The sequence below is a fragment of the Rhinoderma darwinii genome, chromosome 4, assembly GCF_050947455.1.
Source record: "Rhinoderma darwinii isolate aRhiDar2 chromosome 4, aRhiDar2.hap1, whole genome shotgun sequence".
Classification (NCBI taxonomy): Eukaryota; Metazoa; Chordata; class Amphibia; order Anura; family Rhinodermatidae; genus Rhinoderma; species Rhinoderma darwinii.
The window spans coordinates 281,887,071-281,902,718 of record NC_134690.1 but is presented as its reverse complement, the minus strand read 5'-3'; the positions used below and the strand labels follow the sequence as shown (position 1 = coordinate 281,902,718).

Below are 15,648 nucleotides of genomic sequence, written 5' to 3'. Positions count from 1 at the left end.
TCATCTCTGCACTGTCTAATAATCCAAAACGCCTCTTTGATACTTTTAACTCCCTCGTTAGTCCTAAAGTGCAGACACCGATCTCCGTTCTGAAGACCTGACCACTTATTTTAAAATTGACAACATCCAGGATAATATTATCTCGCACTCCCCTAGTATTATCTATCCCCTTCCCTCCCGCACTCCCTCTTCTTCACTTTCAGCATTTGACCCGATAACAGAAGACTACGCTCCTCTCTTCTCGTCCTACTACCTGCCCTAGTGATCCTATCCCCTCACACCTCCTCCAGTCCCTCTCCCCGGCTGTCACTAGTCACCTGACTAAATATTTAACCTCTCTCTTTCTTCTGGTATCTTTCTCTCCTCTTTTAAACATGCCATTTTAAACTCATTACTGAAAAAAACAACTCTTGACCCATCCAGCGCTGCTAACTACCGACCAGTTGTCTAATCTGCCCTTCATCTCCAAACTCCTGAAACGCTTTGTCTATTCTCGCCTTTTCCGCTATCTCTCTGCTAACTCCATTCTAGACCCCTTACCATCTGGTTTCCGCACTCTACACTCCACAGAGACTGCCCTTATTAAAGTCTCAAATGATCTCTTGGCAGCTAAATCAGAAGGTAAATACTCTCTCCTGATTCTTCTGGATCTCTCTGCAGCCTTTGACACTGTAGACCACAAACTCCTACTTAACATGCTCCACTCTATTGGCCTTAAAGAGGCTCTGTCACCAGATTCTCAAATCCCTATCTCCTATTGCATGTGATCGGCGCTGCAATGTAGATAACAGTAAAGTTTTTTGTTTTTTTAAAACGTCCATTTTTGGCCAAGTTATGAGCAATTTTATATATATGGAAATGAGGTTTGAAATGGACAACTGGGCGTTTTTTTTTTCGTTATGTTCAACTGGGCGTGTATTGTGTTTTTAACTGGGCGTGTTTACGTGTATGACGCTGAGCAATCAGTGACCAGTCAGCATCATACACTCATCTCCATTGATTTACACAGCAGCGATGTGCAGCCACATAAACAGAGATTAACATTAATCAAGTGTCCCGATAATGAATACACATGATTATCCAGCCTGGACGTCATGTGTATTCAGAATCCTGACACTTCTGAATCTTTTCTGTGAGATTTCCAGCAAGGGAAATAAAATCTTGTTTACCTCCGTAATCTCACGAGATTTCGTTTCCCTTGCTAGAAATCTCAAAGAAAAGAGTCAGAAGCCCTCTGTCTATTTATACCTGCCTTTCCCGTTCCTCCTTGCTTGTGATTCTTCTCGTTTGGTTTCCTGGCCCTGCTGCAGCTTCTTGAACTATTTGACCCTGCTTCATATTGACCCTGGCTTACTGACTACTCTCCTGCTCTGCGTTTGGTACCTCGTACACTCCTGGTTTGACTCGGCTCGTTCACCACTCTTGTTGCTCACTGTGTTGCCGTGGACGACTGCCCCTTTTCCCTTGCTTCTGTGTACCCTTGTCTGTTTGTCTGTCGTGCACTTATTGAGCGTAGGGACCGTCGCCCAGATGTACCCCGTCGCCTAGGGCGGGTCGTTGCAAGTAGGCAGGGACTGAGGGGCGGGTAGATTAGGGCTCACTTGTCTGTTTCCCTACCCCCATCATTACATAATCACAAGCCCATATACCTACTCTACCCTGGTCCCTCACACTACTATGGACCCCCTTGAGACCCTGGCTCAGCAAATGCAGGGTCTCTCCCTACAGGTCCAGGCCCTGGCTCAGAGGGTCAACCAGCCTGATGCTACCATGGTAGTGCCCCTCACCTCTTGAACCCCACCTCAAGTTGCCTGACTGGTTCTCAGGGGACCGGAAGACTTTTCTCTCCTTTCGGGAGAGTTGTAGGCTCTATTTTCGCTTAAAGCCCCACTCCTCAGGTTCTGAGAGCCAGCGGGTGGGTATAATTATGTCCCGGCTCCAGAAAGGGCCCCAAGAATGGGCCTTCTCCTTGGCTCCTGACGCCCCTGAACTTTCCTCCGTTGATCTTTTCTTTTCTGCTCTTGGACTCCTTTATGACGAGACTGACAGGACTGCCTTTGCCGAGAGTCAGCTGGTGACCTTACGTCAGGGTAAGAGACCTGTTGAGGAGTATTGCTCTGACTTTAGGAAGTGGTGCGTAGCTTCTCGGTGGAATGATCCTGCCTTAAGGTGCCAGTTTAGGTTGGGTCTGTCGAACGCCCTGAAAGACCTGCTAGTTAGCTATCCCTCTTCTGACTCCCTAGACCAGGTTATGGCTTTAGCGGTACGACTTGACCGACGCCTCAGGGAACGACAACTTGAACGTTTTTGTGTTTTCTCCTCTGACTCCCCCATGATGCCTCCCGAGGTTCCATTGCTTTGTTCTTCCACGGAAGACTCGGAGGTACCTATGCAACTCGGGGCCTCCGTGTCCCCCCAACAACGTAGAGAGTTCTGCAGGAAGAATTGTCTCTGCTTCTATTGTGGGGATGACAAGCATCAAGTGAACACCTGTCCTAGGCGTAAGAATAAGCAGCCAGAAAAGTTCCGCGCCTAAGTGATCATGGGGGAGGTCACTTGGGCGCACAGGTATTTCCCGTAAATATGAAACGAAATAAAATCTTGCTTCCCTTTCAGGTCTCTTTTGGTGGTAGGTCTGCTACCGGCAGTGCCTTCGTGGATTCTTCTGCTAATATCATGTCTGTGGAATTTGCTATGTCTCTAGCTATGCCTTTGCTTGATTTGCCTAAACCTGTCCCGGTAGTGGGTATCGACTCCACTCCTCTTGCTAATGGTTATTTTACACAGCATACCCCTGTTTTTGAACTCCTTGTTGGCTCCATGCATTTGGAGCAGTGCTCTGTACTGTTGATGCAGGGATTATCATCCGATTTGGTTTTAGGCCTTCCCTGGTTGCAGTTGCATAATCCCACGTTTGACTGGAATACTGGGGATCTTACCAAATGGGGTAATGAATGCTTAACGTCATGTTTTTCTGTTAATTCTATTTCTCCCCCTGAGGAGGTGAACACGCTACCTGAGTTTGTTCAGGACTTCGCTGATGTTTTCTCTAAGGAGGCCTCCGAAGTGTTACCTCCTCATAGAGAATACGATTGCGCTATCAATTTGGTACCAGGAGCTAAGCTCCCTAAGGGTAGGATATTTAATCTCTCTTGTCCCGAACGTGAAGCCATGAGAGAGTATATCCAGGAATGCCTGGCCAAGGGTTACATTCGCCCCTCTACTTCTCCGGTAGGTGCTGGCTTCTTCTTCGTAGGGAAGAAGGATGGTGGTCTTAGGCCATGCATTGACTACCGTAACTTGAATAAGGTCACTGTAAGGAACCAGTATCCCCTTCCTTTGATTCCTGATCTCTTAAATCAGGTTCAGGGGGCCCAATGGTTCTCTAAGTTTGATCTACGGGGGGCGTATAACCTTATCCGCTTCAAAGAGTGAGATGAGTGGAAGACTGCGTTTAACACGCCCGAAGGTCATTTCGAATACCTCGTCATGCCCTTTGGGTTGTGTAATACTCCCGCGGTCTTCCAGAATTTTATTAATGAGATTTTAAGAGATTACCTGGGGGTATTTCTTGTAGTGTACCTTGATGACATACTTGTGTTTTCCAAGGACTGGTCCTCCCACATTGAGCATGTCAGGAAGGTGCTCCAGGTCCTTCGGGAAAACAAACTCTTTGCGAAGACCGAAAAATTTGTGTTTGGGGTGCAGGAGATACCATTTTTGGGTCAAATCCTCACTCCTCATGAATTCCGCATGGACCCCGCCAAGGTCCAGGCTGTGGCGGAATGGGTCCAACCTGCCTCCCTGAAGGCGTTACAGTGCTTCTTCGGGTTCGCTAATTATTACAGGAGATTTATTGCTAACTTCTCGGTCATCGCTAAGCCTCTTACGGATCTCACTCGCAAGGGTGCTGATCTCCTCCACTGGCCCCCTGAGGCTGTCCAGGCTTTTGAGGTCCTTAAGAAGTGCTTTATCTCGGCCCCGGTGCTGGTTCAGCCCAACCAAATGGAGCCATTTATCGTGGAGGTTGACGCGTCCGAGGAGGGAGTGGGGGCTGTCTTGTACCAGGTCCCTCACCCATCTCCGTCCCTGTGCCTACTTCTCCATGAAGTTTTCGCCCACTGAGAGTAACTATGATATTGGCAACCGCGAACTCTTAGCCATTAAATGGGCATTTTAAGAGTGGCGCCACTTCCTGGAGGGGGCTAGGCACCAGGTAACGGTCCTTACCGACCACAAGAATCTGGTTTTCCTAGAATCTGCCCGGAGGCTAAACCCGAGACAAGCTCGATGGGCGTTATTTTTTACCAGATTCAACTTTTTGGTTACCTATATATTAAGGCTGATGCACTGTCGCGTAGCTTCATGGCCAGCCCTCCTTCGGTGGAAGATCCTGCTTGTATTTTGCCTCTGTAAAGGATCTGCCAGGCACAACTTCTGTGTATACGCCCATAGGTAATCAGTCTGCGCCTGAGTCTATATCTCTGAGACTGACTCCATCTTCCACCACTCAGGATGGCAGGCTTAGGAGTGGGAGAGCCTATTGCAGCCTGGCCAGACGGAGCTAGCTCCCGCCCTCTGTCTATATCCTGCCTTTCCTGTTCCTCCTTTGCTTGTGATTCTTCTCGTGTGGTTTCCTGGCCTTGCTGCAGCTCCTAGCTATTTGACCTTGCTTCATACTGACCCCGGCTTACTGACTACTCTCCTGCTCTGCGTTTGGTACCTCGTACATTCCTGGGCATTCCTCGTACATTCGGCTCGTTCACCTCTCTTGTTGCTCACGGTGTTGCCGTGGGCAACTGCCCCATTTCCCTTGCTTGTGTCCCCTTGTCGGTTTGTCTGTCATGCACCTACCTAGCCTACCTACCTAGGGGCCGTCGCCCAGTTGTACCCCGTCGCCTAGGGGCGGGTCGTTGCAAGTAGGCAGGGACTGAGTGGTGGGTAGATTAGGGCTCACTGTCTGTCTCCCTACCCCCCTGTCATTACAGCCTCCAGGTATAATCATTTCCTCTATTGATTCTGATTTAGCCTCTGAAATTGCTCCTGATCAAGGTTCAGCTCCCGGGAACCTTCCTGAGAACTTGCTGTTTGTTCCCCTGCAATTCCGGCTAAGGGTACTTAGGGAAAATCATGACTCTGCACTATCTGGTCATCCAGGCATCCTGGGTACCAAGCACCTCATTGCCAGAAACTATTGGTGGCTTGGGTTGCCTAAAGACGTTAAGGCCTACGTCGCCGCTTGTGAGGTTTGTGCTAGGTCCAAGACTCCCAGGTCCCGACCAGCGGGCTTACTACCCAAAGACCTTGGACCCATATCTCCATGGATTTTATCACCGATTTGCCTCCATCTCAAGGCAAGTCGGTGGTGTGGGTTGTAGTAGACCGCTTCAGTAAGATGTGCCACTTTGTGCCCCTCAAGAAACTACCCAATGCTAAGACGTTAGCTACCTTGTTTGTCAAACACATCCTGCGTCTCCATGGGGTCCCTGTCAATATTGTTTCTGACAGAGGGGTACATTTTGTTTCTTTGTTTTGGAGAGCCTTCTGTAAAAAGTTGGAGATTGATCTGTTCTTCTCCTCTGCCTTCCATCCTGAAACTAATGGCCAAACTGAGAGGACTAATCAGTCTCTAGAACAATATTTAAGGTGTTTTATCTCTGACTGTCAACATGATTGGGTCTCATTCATTCCCCTCGCCGAATTTTCCCTTAATAAACGGGTCAGTAACTCGTCAGGGGTCTCCCCCTTTTTCTGTAATTTTGGGTTTAATCCACAGTTCTCCTCCGTTTCACCTGGTAGTTCCAACAATCCCGAGGTAGAGGTCGTTCATCGGGAACTGTGCACAGGCGTCCCAGAGCATATAAAAAACTCAGGCAGATAGAAGACGTTCTGCTAACCCCTTGTTTATGGTCGGGGATCTGGTGTGGCTATCGTCAAAGAACTTGCGCCTTAAAGTCCCGTCCAAGAAGTTTGCTCCCCGGTTTATAGGGCCGTACAAGGTCATTGAAGTCCTCAATCCTGTCTCCTTCCGACTGGAGTTGCCCCCATCTTTTTGAGTACACAACGTGTTTCATGCCTCCCTCCTTAAACGCTGCTCCCCGTCCTTGGCTCCCTCGAGGAAACCTCCTGTCCCTGTTCTCACCCCTGAGGGGGTAGAATTCGAGGTGGCCAAGATTGTGGACAGCAAGATGGTCCAAGGCTCCCTCCAGTACCTGGTCCATTGGAGAGGTTACGGGCCTGAGGAGAGGACTTAGGTACCCGCCCGGGATGTTCACGCTGGGGTATTGGTCAGGAGGTTCCACCTTCATTTCCCAAATAAACCAGGTCCATCTAGAAAGGGTCCGGTGGCCCCTCATAAAAGGGGGGGTGCTGTTAAGGATCTGCCAGGCACAGCTTCTGTATCCACGCCCATAGGTAATCAGTCTGCACCTGCTTCTATGTCTGTGAGACTGACTCCATCTTCCACCACTCAGGATGGCAGGCTTAGGAGTGGGAGAGCCTTTCACAGCCTGGCCAGACGGAGCTAGCTCCCGCCCTCTGTCTATTTATACCTGCCTTTCCTGTTCCTCCTTGCTTGTGATTCTTCTCGTTTGGTTTCCTGCCCCTGCTGCAGCTTCTTGAACTATTTGACCCTGCTTCATACTGACCCTGGCTTACTGACTACTCTCCTGCTCTGCGTTTGGTACCTCGTACACTCTTGGTTTGACTCGGCTTGTTCACTACTCTACTGCTCTGCGTTTGGTACCTCGTACACTCCTGGTTTGACTCGGCTCGTTCACCACTCTTGTTGCTCACGGTGTTGCCGTGGGCAACTGCCCCTTTTCCCTTCTGTGTACCCTTGTCTGTTTGTCTCTCGTGCACTTATTGAGCGTAGGGACCGTCGCCCAGTTGTACCCCGTTGCCTAGGGCGGGTCGTTGCAAGTAGGCAGGGACTGAGTGGCGGGTAGATTAGGGCACACTTGTCTGTTTCCCTACCCCCATCATTACACCTTTCCTTGGCCCCATTAGTCATCAGAATAATATTCCCTCACACTCGGATGGGATCCGGCCGGTTCACCCGGTTCTCCCGAATCGGTTGTTAAAATGACAGGCGGTTCACAGACCCGCGGGAAGCCTGAACCGGTCCCCTGCACTCAATTGTATCCGCGTCCTTAGGACGCGGATACAATTGAGTTGACTAGCGCTGCCCTGGCGAGGCACATGATGCCTGGCCATTCGGCGCTTTAGTGATGATGCAGTCGGCGCGATGGCGATATATTTTACTAATATTGTTCATTTTTTTTCTTCATTCTTTTTAGTATGTCCCCTATATAGGGGCCATTATCTACAGGGAATGCCTGAGGGGGCCCTATCTACAGGGTAATGCCACAAACGGCCCCATGTGGCGTTCCTTGGTGATGGAGACCCCTGTGGGCGTTCCCTGTAGATAGGGCCCCCTGTGGGGTTTCCTGTAGATAGAGACCCCTATGGCATTCCCTGTAGATAGAGCCCCCTGTGCCCCTGTGGCGTTCCCTGTAGATAGGGCCCCATGCCGCACTGTCCTCCGCCTTTCTCATGTGCACAGCCTAACTAAATTGGCTGAGCACACTTAAGATATTGAATGTGCGCAAATAGGCCTATACTTAATGGATTCCCTATCTACAGGGAATGCCATAGGGGTCTCTATCTACAGGAAACCCCACAGGGGGCCCTATCTACAGGGAACGCCCACAGGGGTCTCCATCACCAAGGAACGCCACATGGGGCCGTTTGTGGCATTACCCTGTAGATAGGGCCCCCTCAGGCATTCCCTGTAGATAATGGCCCCTATATAGGGGACATACTAAAAAGAATGAAGAAAAAGAATGAACAATATTAGTAAAATATATCGCCATCGCGCCGACTGCATCATCACTAAAGCGCCGAATGGCCAGGCATCATGTGCCTCGCCAGGGCAGCGCTAGTCAACTCAATTGTATCCGCGTCCTAAGGACGCGGATACAATTGAGTGCAGGGGACCGGTTCAGGCTTCCCGCGGGTCTGTGAACCGCCTGTCATTTTAACAACCGATTCGGGAGAACCGGGTGAACCGGCCGGATCCCATCCGAGTGTGAGGGAATATTATTCTGATGACTAATGGGGCCAAGGAAAGGTGTAATGATGGGGGTAGGGAAACAGACAAGTGTGCCCTAATCTACCCGCCACTCAGTCCCTGCCTACTTGCAACGACCCGCCCTAGGCAACGGGGTACAACTGGGCGACGGTCCCTACGCTCAATAAGTGCACGAGAGACAAACAGACAAGGGTACACAGAAGGGAAAAGGGGCAGTTGCCCACGGCAACACCGTGAGCAACAAGAGTGGTGAACGAGCCGAGTCAAACCAGGAGTGTACGAGGTACCAAACGCAGAGCAGTAGAGTAGTGAACAAGCCGAGTCAAACCAAGAGTGTACGAGGTACCAAACGCAGAGCAGGAGAGTAGTCAGTAAGCCAGGGTCAGTATGAAGCAGGGTCAAATAGTTCAAGAAGCTGCAGCAGGGGCAGGAAACCAAACGAGAAGAATCACAAGCAAGGAGGAACAGGAAAGGCAGGTATAAATAGACAGAGGGCGGGAGCTAGCTCCGTCTGGCCAGGCTGTGAAAGGCTCTCCCACTCCTAAGCCTGCCATCCTGAGTGGTGGAAGATGGAGTCAGTCTCACAGACATACAAGCAGGTGCAGAGTGATTACCTATGGGCGTTGACACAGAAGCTGTGCCTGGCAGATCCTTTACACCTCCTGTGTGAATTGTAAATTAGCTTGGTCACTGTGTAATGTCTGTTTATGTTCCCTCTAAATTGTAAAGTGCTGCGTAATATGTTGGCGCTATATAAATAAAGACTATTATACCTCAGTAGAATTTAACGGCATATACACTGATTATAGAGACTGAGCATGGTGGGAACCTTGCCTTACATATTTTACTAGGTCATAGTTTGGGATAAAAAAAGAAGACAAAAGAACTAATATTAGGCTGAAATGCAGCAGCGCAGTCCTATATAATTGCCTAAACTAAGATTCAGTAATTAAGTTAGGCATATGTATGGGCAAACAACCCATAGCTTTTTGGTGGGAGTTGGTAAGTTAAGGGGCATATGATTTTAGATTTTATCACCTGTATATGACCTTATTTTTGACTTACATGATAAGGATCCTAAATTAGTTGGTAAGGCTTTATTTTTATTTTTTTTAAATGACGACCTCCAGTTAATCCTTTTAGTGTATGTTCACAGAGGGTGAATACGCTGCATAAAGGTACACAGTGTATCCGCTCTGGAGCCCACAGGGAATTCAGGTGGAAAAAACGCATCAAATTGTGGTGCAGTTTTTAGGGCGGAATGTCCGCAGCAGAAAATAGCAGGTAAGAAAAAACCAAGACGCCTATACTTACCTGCAGCCATGGCAACGCATTCCTCTGACGTCCTGCTGCCCGGACTCCAGGGATGACGTGTCATCCTATGTGACAGCTGCATCCTGTGATTTGCTGCAGCTGTCACATGGGATGACACGTCCGCCCCGGAATCCGGGCTAGACGGAGGAGCATAGAGATCTGGGTAGGTATATTTTTTATTTCTTTTCTGAGCTGCGATTTTTTTTTTTCTATTGTTGCAGGTTTTACCTCCCCATTGAATTGAATGTGGAAAACCCACAACAAAAAAACTGAGACTTCGAAGCGTATACTTACATGCTGCAGCTTTTCCACCATGAAATCTATTGCGGAAAATCGGCAGTGTTTATGCTACATGTGGACGTACTCTTATTGTTCATTACTTTTATGTATATTTAAAGATTACCTTTTTGTTTTAGCATGTAAGGAATTTACAGCTATCTTCTTAGGTCTCATTCAGATGAGTGTATCTCGTCCATGTGATGGCCGTTAAAGCTGATTAGCAGTTAATTTGAAGGTAAAATTAGTCAGGTGCTTTCAATCAGCGGGATGACGATCGGGTATGATCGTGTAGCTCACAGGCAGTCAGCCACACAGGAGAGTCTGACCACCTGTCTACAAATGAGAGCATGAAAATAGGGCTACAATACGTCGGCGAACATCTGCCCATTCATTTGAATGGGTTTGCCGACGTACTGTGCAGACGACCTGTAATTTACGCGTCGTCGTTTGACAGCTGTCAAACGACGACGCGTAAAAATACAGCCTCGTCAAAAGATGTGCAGGACACTTCTTTGGACGTTTTTGGAGCTGTTTTCTCATAGACTCCAATGAAAACAGCTCCAAAAACGGACGTAAAAAACGCAGCGAAAAACGCGAGTTGCTCAAAAAACGTCTGAAAAGCAGGGGCTGTTTTCCCTTGAAAACAGCTCTGTATTTTCAGACGTTTTTGGTCACTACGTGTGCACATACCCTATTTGTTTATTGTGTTGCCCCATTCAGAGAGCCATAACTTTTACATTTTACAGGCAATTGAGTGGTGCGAAGGCTCGTTTTTTGCAGGGTGAGTACATGTGACTTTTTGATAACTTTTTATTCCATTTTTTTTTTTGTGGAACTAAGGTGACAAACAGCAATTCTGGTTTGTTAATTTTCTACAGCATTCACCGTGCGGGTTAAATAACATTATATTAGAATAGTTTGAGCTTTCTTACGGACGCAGTAATACCAATTTATGGGGTTTTTTTCTTGTTTTTTTTTTTTTTTTGTTTTTTTACACATTTTTGGCAGAAAAAGGTGGGTTTTTGAATGCCTAATGTTGTGTTTTTTTTTTTTTTTTGGTATGTTCACACGGCCGTTTTTGGAGTTGTTTTTCATTGACTCTATAGAAAAACAGCTCCAAAAACAGCCGTGAAAAACTCAGCAAGTGGCTTAAACGTCTGGAAACCAGGAGCTGTTTTCCCTTGAAAACAGCTCCGTATTTTGAGACTTTTTTTGACTAAGCTTGTGAACATACCCTTAGGGTATGTGCACACGATATCGACAATTACGGCTGAAATTATGGAGCTGTTTTCAGGAGAAAACAGCTCCTGCATTTTAGACGTAATTGCACGTACTCGCGTTTTGCGAGGTGTCCATTAAGGCCGTAATTTGGAGCTGTTCTTCATTGAAGTCAATGAAAAACGGCTCAAATTATGTCCCAAGAAGTGTCCTGCACTTCTTTGCTGAGGCTGTCATTTTACGCGCCGTCGTTTGACAGCGACGCGTAAAATTACAGGACGTCGGCAAACTCATTGAAATGAATGGGCAGATGTTTGCTAACGTATTTGAGCCATGTTTTCAGGCATAATTCGAGGCGTAAAACGCCTCGTTTACGCCTAAAAATAGGTAGTGTGAACCCAGCCTTAGATGCTGTGGCGGCTATTGACTGCGGCAGCTAAGTGGTTAATCGTATGTGGTTACTGTATGTACTGAGCTTGGGCTGGTGCTGTATTTATGTACTGAGCTTGGTTTTTGCATCGTATCTGTGCATTAAGCTTGAATCTGATGCTGTATATGTAGATTAAACTTTTGTATTGGAAGTTGTTGAAAAAGCCAGGAAATTTGCTATGGTGTTCTGGGCACACTGCACTGCTCTCCACCATTGTAAGCCTGGATTCACACGAGCATGATCGGTCCGTAAGGGACGGAACGTATGTCGGCTGCAAGTCCTGGACCGAACACACTGCGGGGAGCCGTGCCTAGCATCATAGTTATGTACGACGCTAGGAGTCACTGCCTCTCCGTGGAACTACTGTCCCATACTGAAAACATGATTACAGTACAGGACAGTTGTCCCGCAGCGAGGCAGGGACTCCTAGCATCGTACATAACTATGATGCTAGGAGCCCGGCTCCCTGCAGTGTGTTCGGTCTGGGACTTGCGGCCGAAATATGTTCCGTCCTTTACGGACCGAACATGCTCGTGTGAATCCAGCCTTAGAGTGCACAGCCGAACTCCGTGGGCTGGGCACAATTATGGTACTCAATGTAAACGTATTGGTCAGTTTAATATAAGTGTGTGTACTGTAGGTAGGTAGGTAGGTAGGTAGGGATGTATGCTTATGTAATTATGTACGTAGTGTGTCAATCCAGTTAAACATTCTGTACAGGGAGCCACACAAGGTTGGAAAGTTTATAGGATATTGCTAACACATACATAAATATTTACTTAGATTTTACATTAATATACAGGTTTTTTTTATTTTTTATATTCTAATTATTTTATTTTATTAGAGTAGGAATAATTTTCTATGGGACATTACACTGAAAAAGCTGAACCCCCTTCCCCTGCACCTAAATCTTTTTTAGCCAGATAGGGAACCTGTTAAAAAATGTGAATCCCACCCCTGCTACAATTCAGGCGACCGTGCTTCCAGCGGAAAAGACATTTTGGAAGTTGTGTTTGGGTCCTCCCCTTGCTAGTGCCATAATATTTTGTCCTTGCAAACCACCTCTTAAAACCTGAAGAAATGTTCCTTCAGTCTGGTCTGCACATCAGGATAGCACGTAAGCATTATACAATGCCACGTATATAATGTGCACTGCCAGCTTTATAAACCATGAGACGAGGCTATGTGGTAAATTCGAGGTATTTTGCAAAATATCTGCTCTCCAGTATCGTTAGTTTTTCCGTAGCCCCAAAACGTAATTGTTTCCGCTGCATCTATGGGTTCCACCTGTGGGGTCTAGCAAACGATGACATGGGGTTTAAGGCAAGAAACTGCTGGGTGTGTATATGCATCTAAGCCATTAATTTAGCATCATTGCGTTTCAAGTTTCATAACGTTTTGAGGTTTTTTTTTCATTTCTTTTGTTTTTTTTCAGGACGGGTTGTATATTTTAATGCCAGCCTTTTGGGGTACATATAATGTATTGAAAAGCTTTTATTAACTTTTTTTAACCCCCTAGGCGCACTGTGTTGCAACTGTACGTTCTGATGGGAAGTTTCTTTGCGCACCAGGACGCGTGGTTACTGCGCGGTTCCCGGTGCACACTGTCGGGTACTGTGTGTGCTGGGAATTGGGAGTCTTGCTAGCCAGTGGTGCATATCTGCTGATTCCGGCAATTAACCCCTTAAATGCGGAGATCGCCGCATTTAGGGGGTTTGTTTCAGATCGGCAGCCCTCAGAATGCAATCGTAGGGATGGTGATTAGTGGCATAGCAACTGGAGGCCAGACCATGGCCTCAGCGTCTGCCATGTATGGAAGCCTATGAGGACCATGGTCCTCATAGGCTTCCTGTCCGTGATAGGAAGTCACTGAGTCGTTCCCGATTGCACACTGTTGGTGATGGTGTTCACTGGGAACATGGAGGTCAGCTGTCCCCGATTTTTATAAGGCTGGGTTCACTCGTGGCGGAATTTCACTTAAATTCCGCTGCGGACACTCCGCAGCGTTAATCCGCAGCGGAGCCGTTTCTCCATTGACTTCCACTTTAATTTAGCAGTGTTCGTTTAGACGATGCGTAAAATTCCGCTGCGGAGCATAGGCTGCGGAGCGGAATTTGGTGTCCGCAGCATGCTCTGTCTGTTGCGGAGCAGTGGCGGACTGGTTGCGGACTCATGGCGGAATTTCTCCATTGACTTCAATGGAGATTCTAAGTTCCGCAATGAAGTCTGCAGCTGTCATGCACATGTTATGTGTGCTGCGGATGCGTCTTGCTTTTTTAACTTGACATTTCTTCATTCTGGCTGGACCTATGTATTTCTAGGTCAGACTAAGGAAGTCAATGGGGCTCCCGTAATGACGGGAGCGTTGCTAGGAGACGTCAGTAAATAGTCACTGTCCAGGGTGCTGAAAGAGTTAAGCGATCGGCAGTAACTGTTTCTGCACCCTGGATAGTGACTACCGATCCCAATATACAGCTACCTGTAAAAAAAATTGAAGTTCATACTTACCGAGAAATCCCTGCTTCTGTCTCCAGTCCGGCCTCCCAGGATGACGTTTCAGTCTAAGTGACGGCTGCAGCCAATCACAGGCCAATAACAGGCTGCAGCGGTCACATGGACTGCCGCGTCATCCAGGGAGGTCGGGCTGGATGCCGAAGGAGGGACGCGTCACCAAGACAACGGCCGGTAAGTATGAATTTCTTTGACTTTCACAAGGGAAAGTGCTGTCCCTTCTCTCTATCCTGCACTGATAGGGAGAAGGGAAGTACTTTTACCGCAGTCCGCAGCAGCTAGTCCGCATCAATTTTCTGCACATTTTGGGCAGATCCGCAGCAGAATCTGCAACGCAGATTCTGTGCGGCATTGATGCGGACAGTTGCGGAGGAAATCCGCCACGTGGGGGCATGCCCTAAATTTGGTATCGCCGTAATGTTATTGAGATGCAGAATAAATTTATGTTGTCCGTGCAGTAAAAACGTAACCCAAAAAACAATGGAAGAATCATTTTTTTTTCCAATGTTTCATGCAAAGAACAGTTTTTTCAGTTTCATAGTACATTATATGGTACTTTTTAAGTGGTGTTGAACTACAACTCCTCATGCAAAAAATAAGCCCTCAGACCACTCTATTGACAGAAAAATAAAAAAGTTATGACTCATGGAAGGCGGGTAGTGGAAAACGAAAATGAAAAAGCAAAAAAATGGATTAGTCCTGAAAGGGTTAATAAACTTCTAATAAATCATTTATGACCACATATGGGGTATTGCCGTACTTGGGAGAAATTGCTTTACAAATGTTTGAGGTGTTTTTTCTCCTTTATCCCTTGTGAAAATGAAAAAAGTCAACATTTTAGTGGAAAAAATGTTGATCTTTATTTTCACAGCCTAATTCTAATAAACTCTGCAAAAGACCTGTGGGGTCAAAATGCTCACTATACCCCTAGATAGATTCCATATGGGGTGTAGTTTCCAAAATGGGGCCACCTTTTTGGGGTTTTCCAATGTTTTGGCGCAACAGGACCTCTTTAAACCTGACATGGTGCCTAAAATATATTTTAAAATAAAGGAGGCCCCAAAATCTACTAGGTGCTAGTTTCCTTTTTAGGCCTGTGATACATTTCATTAGCACACTAGGGCCCGATGTGGGATATTTCTAAAAACTGCAGAATCTAGGCAATAAATATTGAGTTGCGTTTATCTGTTAAAATCTTCTGTGTATTAAAAATGAAATCAGAAAAAATTGTATTACAAATGAATTTTGGCAAAAAAAATTTAATTTTGTAAATTTCACCTCTACTTTGCTTTAATTCCTGCAAAACGCCTAAAGGGTTAAGAGACTTTGAATGCGGTTTTGGCTACTTTTGAGGGGTGCAGTTTTTAACCCCTTAATGACCGCCGATACGTCTTTTTACGGCGGTCATTAGTGGGCTTTATTCTAGAGCGCCGCCAAACTATGTCGCTGCATTAGAATAAAGTAAACAGAGCAGGGAGCCGTGAAATCTCCCTGCTCTCAGCTGCCAGAAGCAGCTGAGGGCTGGGGGCGTCCCTGCTCTGCCGGGTGAGATCGATATTAGTATCGATCTCACCTGTTTAACCCTTCAGATGCGGTGCACAATAGCGAGCACCGCATCTGAATGGTTTTGCAGAGAGGGAGGGAGCTCCCTCTCATCTCACTGACACCCGGCGATAAAATCGCCGAGTGTCTGTGTCTTCTATGGCAGCCGGGGGTCTAATAAAGACCCCCAGGTCTGCCTGCAGCGAATGCCTGCTAGATCATGCCGCAGGCATGACCTAGCAGATGCCTGTCCGTTTTAAAC

At 47.1% G+C, this 15,648-nt stretch overlaps 1 protein-coding gene across 1 annotated transcript in view; it reads left to right on the top strand.

Moving 5' to 3' along the window:
* PDE10A (phosphodiesterase 10A) overlaps nt 1-15,648 on the top strand; it is a 235,733-nt gene that overhangs the window by 42,236 nt on the left and 177,849 nt on the right. The gene's annotated exons all lie outside the window — the stretch shown is intronic.